Source organism: Chlorocebus sabaeus, chromosome 9 (assembly GCF_047675955.1).
Source record: "Chlorocebus sabaeus isolate Y175 chromosome 9, mChlSab1.0.hap1, whole genome shotgun sequence".
NCBI classification, from domain to species: Eukaryota; Metazoa; Chordata; class Mammalia; order Primates; family Cercopithecidae; genus Chlorocebus; species Chlorocebus sabaeus.
In genome coordinates this window covers 53,612,314-53,628,937 of record NC_132912.1, presented here as the reverse complement: position 1 = coordinate 53,628,937, position 16,624 = coordinate 53,612,314, and the positions used below count along the sequence as shown (strand labels likewise).

The following is a 16,624-nucleotide window of genomic DNA, read 5'->3' as shown; positions in this document are numbered from 1 at the left end:
GAGGGATAGAAACCCACATGCCCAACCCAAGTTTGCCCAAAGCAGTCATTGGGATACTCATTACACCGTCGTGTCCCATCTTGTCCCTTCTGTTACCTTCACATGTGGTCCCATTTCCTCAGGACCAGAACTCCCTTATGTGGGGAGCAGGACTGCCCTTGAGTTACCCTTCATTGACTGAGATATGTGCCAGTATTTTCAGCAAAACATGAATATGATAAAACTTTGCTGAACTAGCTCCCAGGTTCAGAACAAGCTAACATTGCTCAGGGCCTCTGTTTAGGGCAATCTGGCAGAACGAGGAGCAGAAAGGCATCTTGTACTATTATACTGATTATAATATCAAAGTATTTAATAAATATGAGTGATATTCTTTCTCCTATCAGTAAACCACAGTCCATCTAGAGGTGACTGATTTTCACTGTCTTATTTCTGACTTTCTGTCACCCCTCAGCTTCTATGTCTTCTTTTCTCTTTTGAATTCTGTCCTTTCTCCTTAGCTGGGAGGTTGTCTGGACAGTGTCCCTTCCATCTGCATTGCTCCTCTTCCCACCACCCAGTTGTATTTGTCCCCTCTGTTCATCCAGGACTTTTCCCCCAGGATACTGTGGCCACACTGACCAGGCATCTTTACCTCTGCCACTTCTCGTTCCTCTAAATGCTAATCTGTGTTTTCTTAAACCTGTGAACTTTGAGTGAATGCTACATACAAAGAGCTTCTCAAAATTGGATCACATGTTCTAAACAGGACGTAGAGTTGGGATTCCAGGGAAGGTTAACTGGCTCCCATCCCCAGAAGCACTGAGCTGTACAAGGCGTTGTCTATGGAATATCAAGGTCACCTGGGACCTTTAAAACATTCAGAAAGGGCCGGACACGATGGCTCACGCCTGTAATCCCAGCACTCTGCGAGGCCGAGGCGGGTGGATCACGAGGTCAGGAGATCAAGACCAGCCTGGCTAACATGGTGAAACCCCGTCTCTATTAAAAATACAAAAAATGAGCCGGGCGTGGTGGCGGGCATCTGTAGTCCCAGCTACTTGGGAGGCTGAGGCAGGAGAATGGCGTGAGCCCAGGAGGTGGAGCTTGCAGTGAGCCGAGATCGCTCCACTGCACTTCAGCCTGGGTAACAGAGGGAGACTCCACCTCAAAAAAACTTCATGGGAAGAAGAATCGCTGAGTGGAGGAGACTGGAAACAACGCATCATGAAATGCCCATGGTCTCTGGATACCCACCCAGCCAGTCCCCACCCTCTTAGGGTCTGGTCTTGATCATCTCATCATGTGTTTCAAGGGTGCGTTTTCCTACCAGTTGTTTTTTCGTCTGCTGGTTTTTTTTAAAAGTTTTTTTCTTTTTTTTTTTTTTTTTTTAGTTTAGTTTAGTTTTGTTTTTGAGACAGGGTCTCCTCTCGCCCCGGCTGGAGTGCAGTGGTGCGATCTCGGCTCAGTATAACCTCAACCTTCCGGGCTCAAGCGATGCTCGTGCCTCAGCCTCCCGACTAGCTGGGACCACAGGCGTGGGCCACCACACTCGGCTAATTTTTGTATTTTTAGTAGAGATGGGGTTTCGCCAGGGTGCCCACGCTGGTCTCAAACTACTGGGCTCAAGTGATCTGCCTGCCTCAGCCTCCCGAAGTGCTGGGATTACAGGCATGAGCCACCAGCAACACGCCCAGATTCTTCTATACCCTTAACTGGGAGATAAGGCTTCCGCCTGCGGGTTGTGCGTTCTTCCAACCGGCCCCACCTTTGCTGTGGACTAAACAGGAACCACTGGACTAGAGTCCTTTGGCTCTCGGCCCTGCAGGAGATTTTAATCAAAAATTCTAGGCCTAAGGGAAAAACAGGGTTAGGCTGAAAATGCACACAGGGCTCCTGTAAACTTCTTTCCATAAACCACCTGCCCAGGGCATTAAATAGGGTACTTAGTTGATCCGAACCCTCCAGGGAGACCTCCGACCCATCTCTTCGTAGGCCCCAGCTCCCCTCCCCCGGTTCCACTGAGGCAAGGGGACTGAGCTGCTCCACATGCCAAGAGTCAGCATGCCGGGAAGCCCCGCCCAGCAGCTGGCGCAGCCAATCGCAGCGCGGGCAAGCGGTGGGGGCAGGCCTGCGTGGGTGGTAAGGGGACAGGGGGGCTAGGGGTTTTATAAATCAGCTGCTTTCGGGCGTCCTTAGGCGACAGGAGACTCCTGGATCCAGCACCTGCTCACTGTGCCTGTCCACCTTTGGCTACTGCAGCTGACACCCCAGTGGGCTAAGATTGGACAGGAGCCACCAGGGACCCAGCAAGTCCTTCAGCTCTGTGAGTGAGGGATTTTCGGGAGTGCCAGGCCGCAGTATTCCCAGGGCTGGTGAGGTGGGACCGGGAGGCTTGACCCCGGCAAATCAGGCAGGGACGCCCCATGCTCCCTGCAACACCACCCACCTCCTGGGGCTGCAGTGAGCATGAGCGGAGGGCAACAGCAAAAGGCAGGGGCCTGACCTGGGTCCCCAGCCCAAAGCCTGGGAAACTGCGTATCCCTGTGTGGGCACAGACACTGGGGACTCTGGTTTCCTGTGGTTCGGCCACCTGATTCAGTTTATGCTCTGTGAGGGGAGTTGGAGTGCTGGCAGGACTGGCCCACCTGCAGGACTGCAGGACTGCGGGAGCGGCGGTAGGTAGGTGCTCTCCTTCTCAGTTTCTCCTGGGAAGACATTCAAGACCTGTTTCATTACAAGGGGCGTTTGGAAAATATACTTCACCTTCTGCTGTGTATTAGCCAAGAACAAGGTGCGAAGTGACTTTCCAATTACTAGGGATCCCTTTGTCCCTTCTTGAAATTGGATGTCTTCATTAATGAGGTTTTGCCTGGATGACCTGAGCCCACTTGGTACAAAACCTGGGCCAATGGTTTCCTAGTTTCCCGGTTGTTGCCTTAAGCTTCTCGCCCATAAGGTACCTTCCTATCCTTTTCATAGCCTAAGTTATCGTCCCATAAAACTGCTTCAGCACCTACAGCTCTGGACAGGCTGCTTTTCATTTTGGTGGTTCCATCCAATATCTCCACTTGCCCTGTATTTCTCCAGCCTCTTCCACAGTCCTTATGTAAATGCTTGGAAGAATAATTTAAATATTTTTATTCTACCATGGTGGCCCTAGTTTCTCAGGTAGCAGTAAAATGCCTTTTTAGGATGGGTCTAATCAGATCCTCATTTCTTTTCCCTTCCTAGATTTTTGAAACATGAATCCTTCACTCCTCCTGGCTGCCTTTTGCCTGGGAATTGCCTCAGCTGCTCTAACACGTGACCACAGTTTAGATGCACAATGGACCAAGTGGAAAGCAAAGCATAAGAAATTATATGGCATGGTTGGTGGCATCTGAAACTGTCCAGGGGAACCCCAGAGAGACGGGCCTTTCTATTGGGATCATATGCCTGGAGAGTAGCTTCTAGAGGCCAGCTCTTACCAATAACCTAGTGCAATAACTTAATAGCACTGATTATGAACATGATATGGGAATACACCCTTGTTGTGTCTGAGCTTGGAGAACATCTCCCAGAGGTGTCAAGCCTTCCCTGGCCATGATTGCTCTTACATCTCTGTCTGAAGATTCACTTGGTTAGCATATGTTGGGTTTTAATTAGAAATGAAGAGCATTGGCCAGGCGCGGTAGCTCACGCCTGTAATCCCAGCTTGGGGTTTACTTGGGGAGGCTGAGGCGGGCGGATCAAGAGGTCAGGAGATCGAGACCATCCTGGCTAACATGGTGAAACCCCGTCTCTACTAAAAAAAAAAAAAAAATACAAAAAATTAACTGGGTGTGGTGGCGGGCACCTGTAGTCTCAGCTACTCGGGAGGCTGAGGCAGGAGAATGGCGTGAACCCAGGAGGCGGCACTTGCAGTGAGCTGAGATCGCACCACTGCACTCCAGCCTGGGCAACAGAGCAAGACTCCGTCTCAAAAAAAAAAAAAAAAAGCATCAGTTACATGTTTTCCTTTAGAATGAAGAATGATGGAGGAGAGCAGTGTGGCAGAAGAACATGGAGATGATTGAGCAGCACAATCAAGAATACAGTCAAGGGAAACACAGCTTCACAATGGCCATGAACGTCTTTGGAGACATGGTAAGTATGCTGTGGACTGCCAAACTCTGTGCTTCTCCTCCTCAGTTCTTTACCAAATTAATCTCTTGCTTTTTGACATTTTATTTACTTTTGCTTGAAGACCAATGAAGAATTTAGGCAGGTGATGAATGGTTTTCAATACCAGAAGCACAGGAAGGGGAAGGAGTTCCAGGAACGTCTTCTTCTTGAGATCCCCACATCTGTGGACTGGGGAGAGAAAGGCTACATGACTCCTGTGAAGAATCAGGTGAGACTGTGTTAGGTTCAGACTTCCTATCACCCCAGGAAAGCCAAGAAGCAATTGACATTTGTGCTATGGTAGGGTGTGCAGCAGCATGCATTCACTTTTTAAAGGATTATTTAGATATATGAGCTGTTGTTAAAAGTCTTGCTCTGTGTGTGTGTGGGGGGGGGGTATCAGCCTTTTTATTCTCTTTTCAGGGTATGTGTGACTCTTGTTGGGCTTTTAGTGCAACTGGTGCTCTGGAAGGGCAGATGTTCTGGAAAACAGGCAAACTTATTTCACTGAGTGAGCAGAATCTGGTAGACTGCTCTTGGCCTCAAGGCAATGAGGGCTGCAACGGTGGTTTCATGGATAATTCCTTCTGGTACGTTCAGGAGAACAGAGGCCTGGACTCTGAGGCATCCTATCCATATGAAGGAAAGGTAAATGGAGCTTCTTTTCTTGACGCCGTTCCTGCCTTGTTTTACTGGGACACTTTCAGAGATAACAGACACTTTTCAGATTTCCCATTTTAGATGGTGGAATCTCTATCTGCAAACTGTCTGTTATAAATGATGGCCTTTGCAGAGTTCTGGGATTGCATGGTTAACATGCAGCTGTTCTTGCTTCTGTGTAACATGGAGAATATACAAACCATTCTACACATAATACAGATGTCTCCATTGCGAAAAACGTCTTATGGAAAGTAAACCTAGGGGTCTTGCTGAAGAGAACTGAGCTAATTTTCAGTTTCAAATTAACTATTAATAACAACATTTCACTTCCTTGGATGATTTGTGACAGTGTTGACTTGGAAATTCTATGCTGCAAACTGCTGAGTATTGTGGTTCTGACTCACATTCCCTGGGAGAAGGATGGTAGTAATCAAATCGCTTCCCTCTTGACCTTTAAAGTATTCTGTTGGTAATGACACTGGCTTTGTGGACATCCCTTCATGGGAGAAGGCCGTGGCGAAGGCAGTGGCAACTGTGGGGCCCGTCTCTGTTGCTGTTGATGCAAGCCATTTCTCCTTCCAGTTCTACAAAAAAGGTAAGCATCTTTCTTCATAGAAATTATTGCAGAAAAAAAGTAAACCACCATGGCACACCAGCATGATGGACTCTATACATGCAATAATCATACCCAATGCTTCTGTTTGATATTACTTTGAGCATATCTCCATGAATATGTGTATTTCATAACTTTATAAATAGCTATGTTATTTATAGTATAGCTTAATTTACTTAAATATTCTCTAATTGTTGTATTCTTAGAATTTTTAGAAAGATTTTTACTTCTGTGATTAAATCTGAAAAGAGCCTTTTGATTCAAGGATTTTGGTGTTCTGTGCTATTTTTAAGATTGATATTCTAGAGTAGAAGTACAAGCTTAAAATGAGTGGTCTTTTATGCCTGTAGGAAAGTTGTTTTATGAAGGACTTATGCTAATTTCTATTTCTGCTAGTTGTGGATGAGAGCCTAATTCCCTAGCTTTGATAACAATAGATCTCGTTAAGCCCGATCTGGACTGTGTGTCGTTTCACTGATTTTAGAGATGTCTCCCTCCCTGTGGGTGACAGGGTGGGTTACTGTCAGGTGTCCTTGGGAACTTTTCACCCAGCCTTCATTTTATTCTCTCGGGAATTTATTTTGAGCCACGTTGTGACCCTGAAGGCCTAGATCATGCTATGCTGGCGGTTAGCTATGGCTATGAAGGAGCAGACTCGGATAACAATAAATATTGGTTGGTGAAGAACAGGTATAAATTGCCAGAAAGGCTTATAGTTGAAATTCAAAGGGGAATCCTTTTTTGCAATCAGTATTTACATACCGCAAGCCCTTAATCCCATTTCTGAAATCCCAGAAGTCTTTATCCCCCTTAGAATAGAACACAGAATAGTAATGATTGATTGTAACATCAAGATACTGTCACAAGCATGCTGGGGATATTAACATGGTATTTGTCCCATTGCATGTTTAAATTCTGAACATTTTCTTAATTCTGAAGCATACCTGGCTGGAAAGACATCCTGTCCTTTTTCTGTTTCTGATTTTGCAGTTCTGTGAAAGGTCACAGTTTTGGGCCTGGGATTGAATTGATATGCGGGTTTTGACTCAAGAATTTATGAGCGATGAACAGGAACATCGGCATCTCCTGATTCTTTATGTTAAGCCTGTGGCTTCTGGCACACTGTTTAAGTTAATAACCCAAAGTGCTTTATCCTTCCTCTGAAATGGAAAACCTGTTCTCCTTTCAGCTGGGGTAAAAACTAGGGCATGGATGGCTACATAAAGATGGCCAAAGACCGGAGGAACAACTGTGGAATCGCCACAGCAGGCAGCTACCCCACTGTGTGAGCTGATGAATGGTGATGAGGAAGAACTTGACTGAGGATGGCACATCCAGAGGAGGAATTTATCTTCAGTCTACCAGCCCCTGCTGTGTGGAATGCACACTTCAATCATTGAAGATCCAAGTGTGATTGGAATTCTGATATTTTCACACTGGTAAATGTTACCTCTATTTTAATTACTGCTATAAACATTTTGTATTATTGATTCACTTACTTTGCATTTTCATTTTTAAAAGATATACTTATTTTTACCTGTTTAAATAAAATGTAATTTCAAATGTACTGGTGGACTTCTTTATGTTTTGATGCATTGACTTTTTTGTGTAATTGTATTAGTCTGTTTTCACGCTGCTGATAAAGACATACCCAAGGCTGGGCAATTTACAAAAGAAAGAGGTTTAATGGACTCACAGTTCCACGTGGCTGGGGAGGCCTCACAATCACTATGGAAGGTGAAAGGCACGTCTCACGTGGCAGCAGACAAGAGAAGAAAATGAGAGACAAGCGAAAGGGGTTTCCCCCTATAAAACCATCTGATCTCGTGAGACTTATTCACTATTATGAGAACAGCATGGGAAAAACCTGCCCCCATGATTCAATTACCTCCCATCAGGTCCCTCCCACAACATGTGGGAATTGTGGGAGCTAAAATTGAAGATGAGATGTGGGTGGAACACAGTCAAACCATATCAGCAGTCAAGCACGAAACTGGGTTCTAAGCCATATCTGCTCTGCCAGTGGTTCACTAGGAGGAACAGTGGGTGGCCTTCTGGCTCTTCTAGTAACAAATGTGCAGATCTCATATCAGCTGCCCAGTTGTTGTGTCTGACCCAACTCTTGATTGAAGCAAAATATGACAAACAGTCTATAAGGACAAAAGAAAATTGTTTTAATAAAAAATTCACATTTTTCTTTAAAAAGATCAGACATACATGTAATTTCAATACTGAAAAAGAGCCTTAGAAATCATGTTTATCTCACCCACGGTGTTTGCAACCCAGTCAAGTTACAGGGTAAAGCTATCAGGGCCAGTTTCTGGAGCATCTTCCCCAGCTGCTGCTGAACACCCCATGGCCACTTTGCAGTTGAGGTGAGACAAGGTACTACTGCATTGGCAAGGCTGTTTGTCTTTGGGTCCTCAAGGGATGAGGGATAAACTCCAGGGTGTGAGGTTGGGCTTTAGGAATGGTGTGCTGGCCTTGGAAGGTGGAAGACAGATAAGAGGACCCAAACTGAGAGTCTGTGGCCACATTTTCACCAAGCTACCTGTAAGCACCTGAATTATTTTAATCAACAGAAAAACTTCCCCATTGTATTGGCTAAAAGAGCACATAGTTTCATCACCTGTGTTTTTTCTAAAGTCTCATGTTCCCACTGAAAAAAATACAAAAGATAGAACCTGAACGGTCTCTATTACTGTAAAACAAATCACCCAGAAACTCAGTGGCTTAGTAGAAACACCTTTCACATTTTCCGCCTGGACTTGGCTGTGTGGTTTCATGGGGAGACATCTGTAGGCTCTGTCTGTGCTGGAGACATCTGCAGGGCTTGACGGGACTAGACATCTGCAAAGGCTCACTCACATGGCTGGCCACAGATGCTGGTGTTGGCTGGGCGTTTAACTTGGGCCGTTGACAAGAGCACCTGCCTGGGGCCTCTCCATGGCTTGGGCTTCTCACAGCATCAGTACTGGGAAAAATATATACATATACCTTGGCAAACTTTAAACACTGAATTGCACAAATGTTTATGTTCATCTTTATTATTAAATTAATAAAAGTATCATGAGGAGATTTGGTCTCTTCTCTCAAGTAATACAGTTTTAAAATCTCATAATTAATGTAATTAAAGTTTTTTATACTTATACTTTCAATAAGTATTTATTAGGCATTTTTATTTATTTATTTACTTTTTTTGAGATGGAGTTTTTCTCTTGTTGACCAGGCTAATATCCAATGGTGTGATCTCAGCTCACTGCAACCTCTGCCTTCTGGGTTCAAATGATTTGCCTGCCTCAGCCTCTCGAGTAACTGGGATTACAGACATGTGCTACCATGCCTGGCTAATTTTGTATTTTTGGTAGAGATGGGGTTTCTCCACATTGGTCAGGCTGGTCTTGAACTCCCAACCTCAGGTGATCCACCCACCTTGTTTATAATCTAACCTAACTAGAATCTTTTTAAAAGCAGGACAAAAAATTTAACATTTTGTATGATTATAGCTATGTTAAAATATGTCTAGAAAATACAGCCAGAGGAAATAAAAACTTTCATTGCCTCAAATTGCCACAAAGCCAAGGGGCACTGCCCATGGCCAGGGAGGGTGAGCCCTGAAAGCACTGAGGTTGCTGACTCCCAGCCCAGGAGCAGCTGGACCCTCAGCCCCCAGTGCCTGGTTTCTCCTTGCATGTGAATCCAGGTCCCAGCATTTTGTCATTGACGGGAGCAGCCTTGGCTCACCCTCTTGGAAAACAGAAAGATGCTCATGGATGCTGGCTGTGAGGCAACCTGAGCGCTCAAAGACCTCCTGTGGGGCTCACGCTGGGGCCAGAGCCTCAGCCTCTGACACTCGAGAATGGAGTGGGCAGGATGGGTGGGGCAGAGAAGAAGAAAGTTCTCCGGATGTCCTGGTTAGTCACCCTGATGCTGGGAAATGGACACTTATGGCTGAATCAGGGAGAATCAAGTCTCTTGGCCAGAGAAACAAGCCATTATGGCCAGCGAAGCGCTCACTAAGCACACACAAATACACGTGTATGTGCACCCACAAACACATAGAATTACACACACGCCCGATACACACATATGTACATGCACACTAACTCATTACACATATGAACATGTATGCACATGACACACCTATACACATACACTTATGTACAGATGCCCAAATGCACACATATTCACACCCTTACACAATACACATGTATATACATGTACTCCTGACACACATTCACACACATGTGCACACACACCTACATACACACCACAGTATAATACACTTAGTAGAGCAGTATTGGGGGGCCTCAGTTGTGGTCAGATGGCCTGACACTTAGTCTGAATTGTTAATAATTGAACTGTGTGATTTTGTCTAAATCTTTTCAACTCTGCTTCCAGCCCCCAAAAGAGTGCAGTTGACTCAAACCATCTGGAAGTTCTCTTTAGTTGTAAAATTCTGTGATTTCAATGGGAAAAGATGGTATCATCCACCTAGAGCTCACCTGAGCTCCTTCTCTGAACCCTGAGGAGGATCCTGGGGGCTGGAGTCACAGCACAGGGTGCTTGTGAGGCTGTCCTCATCCAGCGCCAGCCCCAAGAGTGTTGCCACCAGGGATAGCCCAGCGTCCCCGAAGACCTCTGCTGTGGGTGTTCCTGTGACTTCTTCCCTGCCTCTCCTCCCCACACCCACGCACTTCTTCCCTCCTTTCTGATCAAGAATATGCCTTGGGAGCAAGTAGGCAGGAACCAGCAACCTTCTGAGGCCCAGTGCTTCCAGAAAGAGGTCAGCAGCTGTCTGTCCTGGAGACGTTTCCTGGTGGAGGTGGAAGGGGGCTCACTGTTCCTTAACACCCTCTTTCAAGAGTGCCTCCTTGGTTTTACTCTTTCTGGCCAGGGCAATCATCTGGAGCAGAGAAGCCTGCTCCCTGTCCCAGCTCAACATCTGGAAGTTACTGGGTCATGGGCTCCAGGTGTTGTTACAGCCTCTCATCAGCACATGACTTTTGGTTGTGATGATAAAGTCTCACCGCACCTCATGTTGCCACCCAAAGCTCAGCTACAATCTCTACAAATTACTCCTGAAAGCAAATTTCTCAGGCAGCTGTGGAGCTGAGCCTGGGGCCTGGTAGGTGAACCAGGATGTGGCCCTCACTGGGCATTTCATCCCACTTGCTAGCGTGGGGCTGGCACCATAGTGGTACCCAACAGCCCCTTGTTGGAAGGATGAATTTGAGCACCCTACTCCTCATCAACAGCTTGGCCTGATTAAGTTCTCAAGAATCCAAAGGCCTGCAAAGACTGTGACATCCTCCCACATATAAATTCAAACTGAACGAAAACCCTGCAAACTAAAAAAAATAAAAAATAAAATGAGCCAAGGAACAATCACTTCTTCCCATTAGGAAGACCACTTTATAGGTGGTTGTTTTGGAAACAACAATCTTTCACTGTTCTTATCCCCCATTTCTCTAGGGGTCTCTTCTTTGCTGGGCTGCTCTAAATACACTGGATAGTCCTATACGCTACTCTGCCAGCTTTCTTTATTGCTAGCTGGACATTTTTAGGTTCCAGTTTTTTCTTTTTCTTTTTATTTTCGAAATGTGGTAAAACATAAATAACATAAAATTGATAATTTTAACCATCTTGAACTGCACAGATTGGTGGCATTAAACACACTCACATTTTTATGCAACCAACACCACCATCCATCCATGAATACTTTCATCCTGCAAAACAGAAACCAGAAACCCTCATTAGCTTTTATTTATTTTATAGTACACAGAATATCCTAGAAGCAGAGAATCTGCGCTGTGGAGGGCACCTGGTAAGTTTATCTCTTCCAAATGCCTGCCCTTCAGCAAAACCACACCTGGGGTAGACTGAGCCAGACAGAATCAACCTTGTTTTTAAATGTGCAAAACTAGGCCTTCTTTGGAAGTCACATGTTGGAATATCAAGTCAGAAAATTCTTTTTCTAAAGTAAAAGTGTTCTTTGTCATTTCCTCAGTTACTCTTTTTTCTTTTCCAGATTGAAAATAACCCGTTACTGTCCTCAGGGAATCAACAATTTCATGAGCAATGACTTCCTGGGAGGCCGTGGTTCTCAAACGTTAGCCTGCCTCAGTGTCAGCTGGAGGGGTTATGAAAGACAGATCACTGCACCTACTCCCAGAGTTTTAGATCCCAGAAGTCCAAGGAGGGTTCCAGAAGTTGCATTTCTAACAAACTCCCATGTGATGCTGCTGCTGTTGGACTGGGGACCCCATTTTAAGAAATGCTGCCGTAAGGTCCAATGCTAGGAAATCTGAAGGATAGAAATATGCAGGTACCTAAGAGGTGGGAACGAACGGAATTAACAAGGTAAATGGGTTAACCTCCATGTGGAAAGTGCCAAATGCCCTTCGCATAAGCCCTTTGCTGTCACAGAGCTCACAAGCTCGGGGTGCAGTGCGGGAGGCCGAGGTGAACAGTAGTTTGGGATGTCAGCCATTCACACTGGGAACTGTGTGGACCCTGCAGGGGAGCACAGCGCTCAGGCTGGGTGAGGAAGGGGCCGGGGATGGCTTCCTGCAGGCCTAGAAGCATCAGAAGCTGTTCCTGGGTAGATTCTTAAAGAAAAGAAGGTGTCCAGACAAAAGGGCCGGGTGAGGCACGTGCTCTTCCAGCAGAGGAACGTGGAACTGAAAAGTGCACGTGGAGCATTCATGGGGCAGCAAGCTGTGCAAGTGTCCCCAAGGGGAGCGTGGAAGTGAGGCAGTGAGGACAGAGTGCAGAGGCAGGCAGGGCGAGACCCAGAGGGCATGGTAACACAAGAGGAGGAGCCCAGGTGATATTCTGAAGGCTCCTTTGACATCAAGGACAGAGAAAGCTTTGCTAAGACTCCATATGTGGAGGAAAGGAGAAGCGGGAACACAGCTCTCCCCAGTCCTCTAGGCCTTCCACTATAGGATAGCCTAGGTGCAGACAAAATTTCCTTTCCTCTTTGTTTTGTTGAAAGATTTTGGAATTGCATGGAGGGAAACTTGTAAGGACTCTGGGCAAGCCTAGAACCAAAATGAACACAAAGAGAATACAGAAGTTGGGTCTGGAGGTGAACAGAGGAGGCTTCCAGCTCCATCTTATGCAGGCTGTACAGCCTTGAGCATGTTACTTCTTGTGCCACAGTCTCTATATTTAAATAGAGACCCAATTCCCTCACAAGACCCATAGGACCTCACAGGAGCTGACCTCCCTGCTGTTTTCAGCCTGAGCTCACAGGCGCTGGCCCTCGCTCTTCGTACTCCCGCTCCATAAGCCTCTTTCAGACTGGGTTGTCAGGCTGTCTTCTGCCCCAGCCCTTTCCCCAGGTGGTTTCCTCTGTCTGGAGTAGTCTTGCCCTCGCCTGACTAATTAACTACATTAAATCTAAGACCCACTCCCTCAGGGCAATCTGATCTACCTGCATAGGTTCAATCTCTACTCTTAGAGGGTTTTAAGCATTGGGAACTTTTACTTGATAGCACTTAGTGGTTGTTATTTGTGTAATTAGTTGTTGAATGTCTCTTCTACTAAAACAGGGGTCGGCAAACCATACCAGCTTTGGCCTGAAGCCTGATTTTGTAAATAAAATGTTAATGGAGGAGATCAGGTGCCTACAGGGTCATATTGCTGGAGATGTGGAGTAACCGATCAAGATCAACATATTTTGGTTCATTTGGATGATCGACTTAGCAGAGAGCTTCCATATCCTCTCAAGGTCTGCATTGTTATCTAGTTAACATTTCTTTGGTACCAGGGAGTGACATTTTCTTTGTTATAGAGATATATTTTAAAAAATGCACAGGGAGTTAATATGAAATATTGTGTTCTCACCAAGTGAAGGCCAAAAGACTTCATTGCAGGATGTACAAAGGAAGCCTCTGTGTAACTTACATAGGGACAAGTGGTGGAAGCATCCAGTTACTGCAATGCATGCCGCCAACAGGCAGATCTCAGGAGAGTCTGCATGTGGGCAGGGAGAGCCATTTTCTCAGGGTGGAGGGGAGTGACTGTTCTGCCTTTGTTCCATTACATTAAAATTGTCATTTGAATTTTATGAGGTCCCTACATTTGTTGATCTGTAAGTTTCTTTAGGTTTTATGGTTGTAAGATATCTATATGCCTACATTCTTTATATCTAATGTTAAGGTTACATATAATTAATATATATTTAATAAAAATATAAGATATATATTACAAAATATATAGACACATGAGCAGAGGCAGAGCAACAAAAATAAGGTTTTAATACACACAATCAGGAGAGAGAAGGGCCCATCAAAGTGAACAGGCAAGGGGAAGAGGGGCACCTGTAAATAGCAGTGGGCCTCCTGCCAGTTCAAAGAATGGGGACCTGGCTGGGGACTTTGGTCAGCCAGATTAACGGTCAAGCCAGGGATGGCACAGTTGATGATGACACATGCTGGCACTTCTTCTGTCCACAGGAGAGTGTCTCAAATACACTGTGGTTCTGATTGGGTTCATCAGCCCCACATCCTCCAACACACACGCACTCACACACACACACACACACACACTCACACACACACTCACTTTGAGGTTTGGGGTTTCTGGCTTGTATAAGGAGAGAGCAGCTTAAATTTAACTTCAAGGGACTGAGCCCCTTCCTCAGGCAGCAATGTCCATTCATGGGAACCATATGTGGAGGGAGACTTGCTTCTTATTTGTTCCCCATCATACCACCTGTGTGTACCAGGTGGGCCTTGGGTGCTCTTTCTGAATGGGGACCCTAATTGTGTTCAGTCGCAGCATTTATGGTGCCGTCCCCATCGCACCATCTGTTCTGGAGGAGGATGTTGCAGAGGCGCTGATCCCTAAACTGGAGGTACCTGGAGGAACCCTGATGGGAAGGCTCAGAAAAATAGGGGCACTGGGGACAGAGGATTTTCATTGTTGCCTATCAGGGGGCCCCAAGTGTGGGCTGAGGGGTGGGGCTGGAGAATATGAATGTAGCTAGGCAGACGGAGGCTGATGTCTTTCCAAGGTGCCTCTACTGTGCACTGAATTTGGGGAATTAAGAGAGGGCTCACTCTGGAGCTTGGTGAAGATTTGAAAACAGCAGCGTTAATAGTGGGAGTCGTGTCCATAGCAAAGAGTTGAGGGCTCAAGGAGGTTGCAAGGCTAGGTGGGCAGATAGCCTTGCTGTGATGGTGGAAATGGCTGCTGTGGAATTCATCTGCTGATGGGTGACAGCAGGAATCCCAGTGGAAGGTGCTGGAAGAGGAGTGGGGGAGGAAAGAGGAGGAGAGGAAAGCACACATATGGGTGTAGGAGGCTCCCTTCTGAAGGGAGGCTGAAAGGAGAAAGATGCGGGACTAGGAGGTATGGGGCAGGGGTGAGAGGTCAGAGGTGCTGAAGCTGCAACTGAATGAAGGCAGCCTCCTTTCTCATTAGGTGGAATCCCCAAAATGGGGGCAAGGTCAGCGGGAAGAGCCAGGAGAGAGTTAGGAATTATGGATATCAATTTTAATTATTTGATTAATTACCTTGATTCCACAATCAAAGCCACAAGAAAAGAAAACTAAAGACCAATGTATCAGGTGAATATTGATGCAAAAATCCTAAAAAACTTTAGTGAACAGAATTAAACAGCACATTAAAAGGATTATAGGCCAGGCGCGGTGGCTCACGCCTGTAATCCCAGCACTTTGGGAGGCCGAGGTGAGTGGATCATGAGGTCAGGAATTCAAAACCAGCCTGGCCAAGATGGTGAAACCCTGTCTGTACTAAAAATACAAAAATTAGCCAGGCATGGTGGCAGGTGTCTGTAATCCCAGTTACTCAGGAGGCTGACGCAGGAGAATCACTTGAATCTGGAAGGCGGATGTTTCAGTGAGCCGAGATTGCGCCACTGCACTCCAGCCTGGGTGACAGAGTGAGACTCCATCTCAAAGAAAAAAAAAAAAGGATTATACATCATGACCAAGTTGGATTTATACTTGGAATGCAAAGGATAATTCAAAATACAAAAATCTATCAAGTCACACACCACATTAATATAATGAAAGACAATAATCACATGATTCAGACAAAACATTCAACAAAATTCAACACCATTTCATGATGAAAAACACTCAGCAAACTAGAAACAAAAGGAAAATACTACCACATAATAAAGGCCATGAAATGCCCACAACTAACATTATGTTTACTAGTGGAAGACAAAGCTATTTCTCAAAGTACAGGAGAAAGTTAAGGATGCCCACTCTTGCCACTTCTATTCAACATAGTACTGGACCAGAGCAATTAAACAAGGAAAAGATATATAAAAGGCATTCCAACTGGAAAGGAAGAAGTAAAATTATTTCTATTTACAGATTGTATGGTTTTATATGTAGAAAACCTTAAAATTCCACCAAAAAACCTGTAAGAACTAATAAATGATTTCAGCAAAGTTAAAAATGCAACATTATCACACAAAAATACATTGCAGTTCCATACATTAGCAATGACCAATATGGAAAGGAAATTAAGAAGAAAATTTCAGGCCAGGTGCGGCAGCTTATACTTGGAATCACAACATGTTGGGAGGCTGAAGCAGGTGGATCACTTGAGGCCAGGAGTTTGAGACCAGCCTGGCCAACATAGTGAAATCCTGTCTCTACTACAAAAACAAACAAAGATAGAAATGAACACAAACAAACAAAAAAAAACCAACAGTTTTATTTATAATAGCATGAAAAAGAACAAAATACCTAGAAACAAACTTAACCAAGGAGGCAAACAACTTGGATGCTAAAAGCTACAAAACAACAATGCTACAAGAAAACAAAGAGTATATAAATAAAAGAAAAGACATCTCCATGCATGTGGATTTGAAGACTTAATATTGTTAAAATGTCCATATTACCTGAAACAATTTACAAATTCAGTACAATCCCTACTGCAGCATTATTCACAATGGCCAAGAGATCCAATCCAAATGTCCGTTGGTGGATGAAAGGATAAAATATGGTATATACATACAATGGAAGACTAAGCAGCCTACAGAAAGAAGGAAATCATGTCACATGTTAGAACATGAATCAATCTCAAGAACATTATTCTAAGTGAAATAAGCTAATCACAAAAGGACAAGTACTTTCCTTCATATGAAGTATTTAAGGTAGTCAAAATCACAGAAACGTGAAGTAGTGGTTGCCAGGGCTGGGGATGGGAGTAGGGGGAAAATTAGTATTTAATGTG

General features: G+C 45.0%; 1 pseudogene; it reads left to right on the top strand.

Moving 5' to 3' along the window:
• Positions 1-3,224: 3,224 nt before the first annotated feature.
• LOC103247618 (procathepsin L-like) lies at positions 3,225-6,832 on the top strand (annotated as a pseudogene).
• Positions 6,833-16,624: the final 9,792 nt, after the last annotated feature.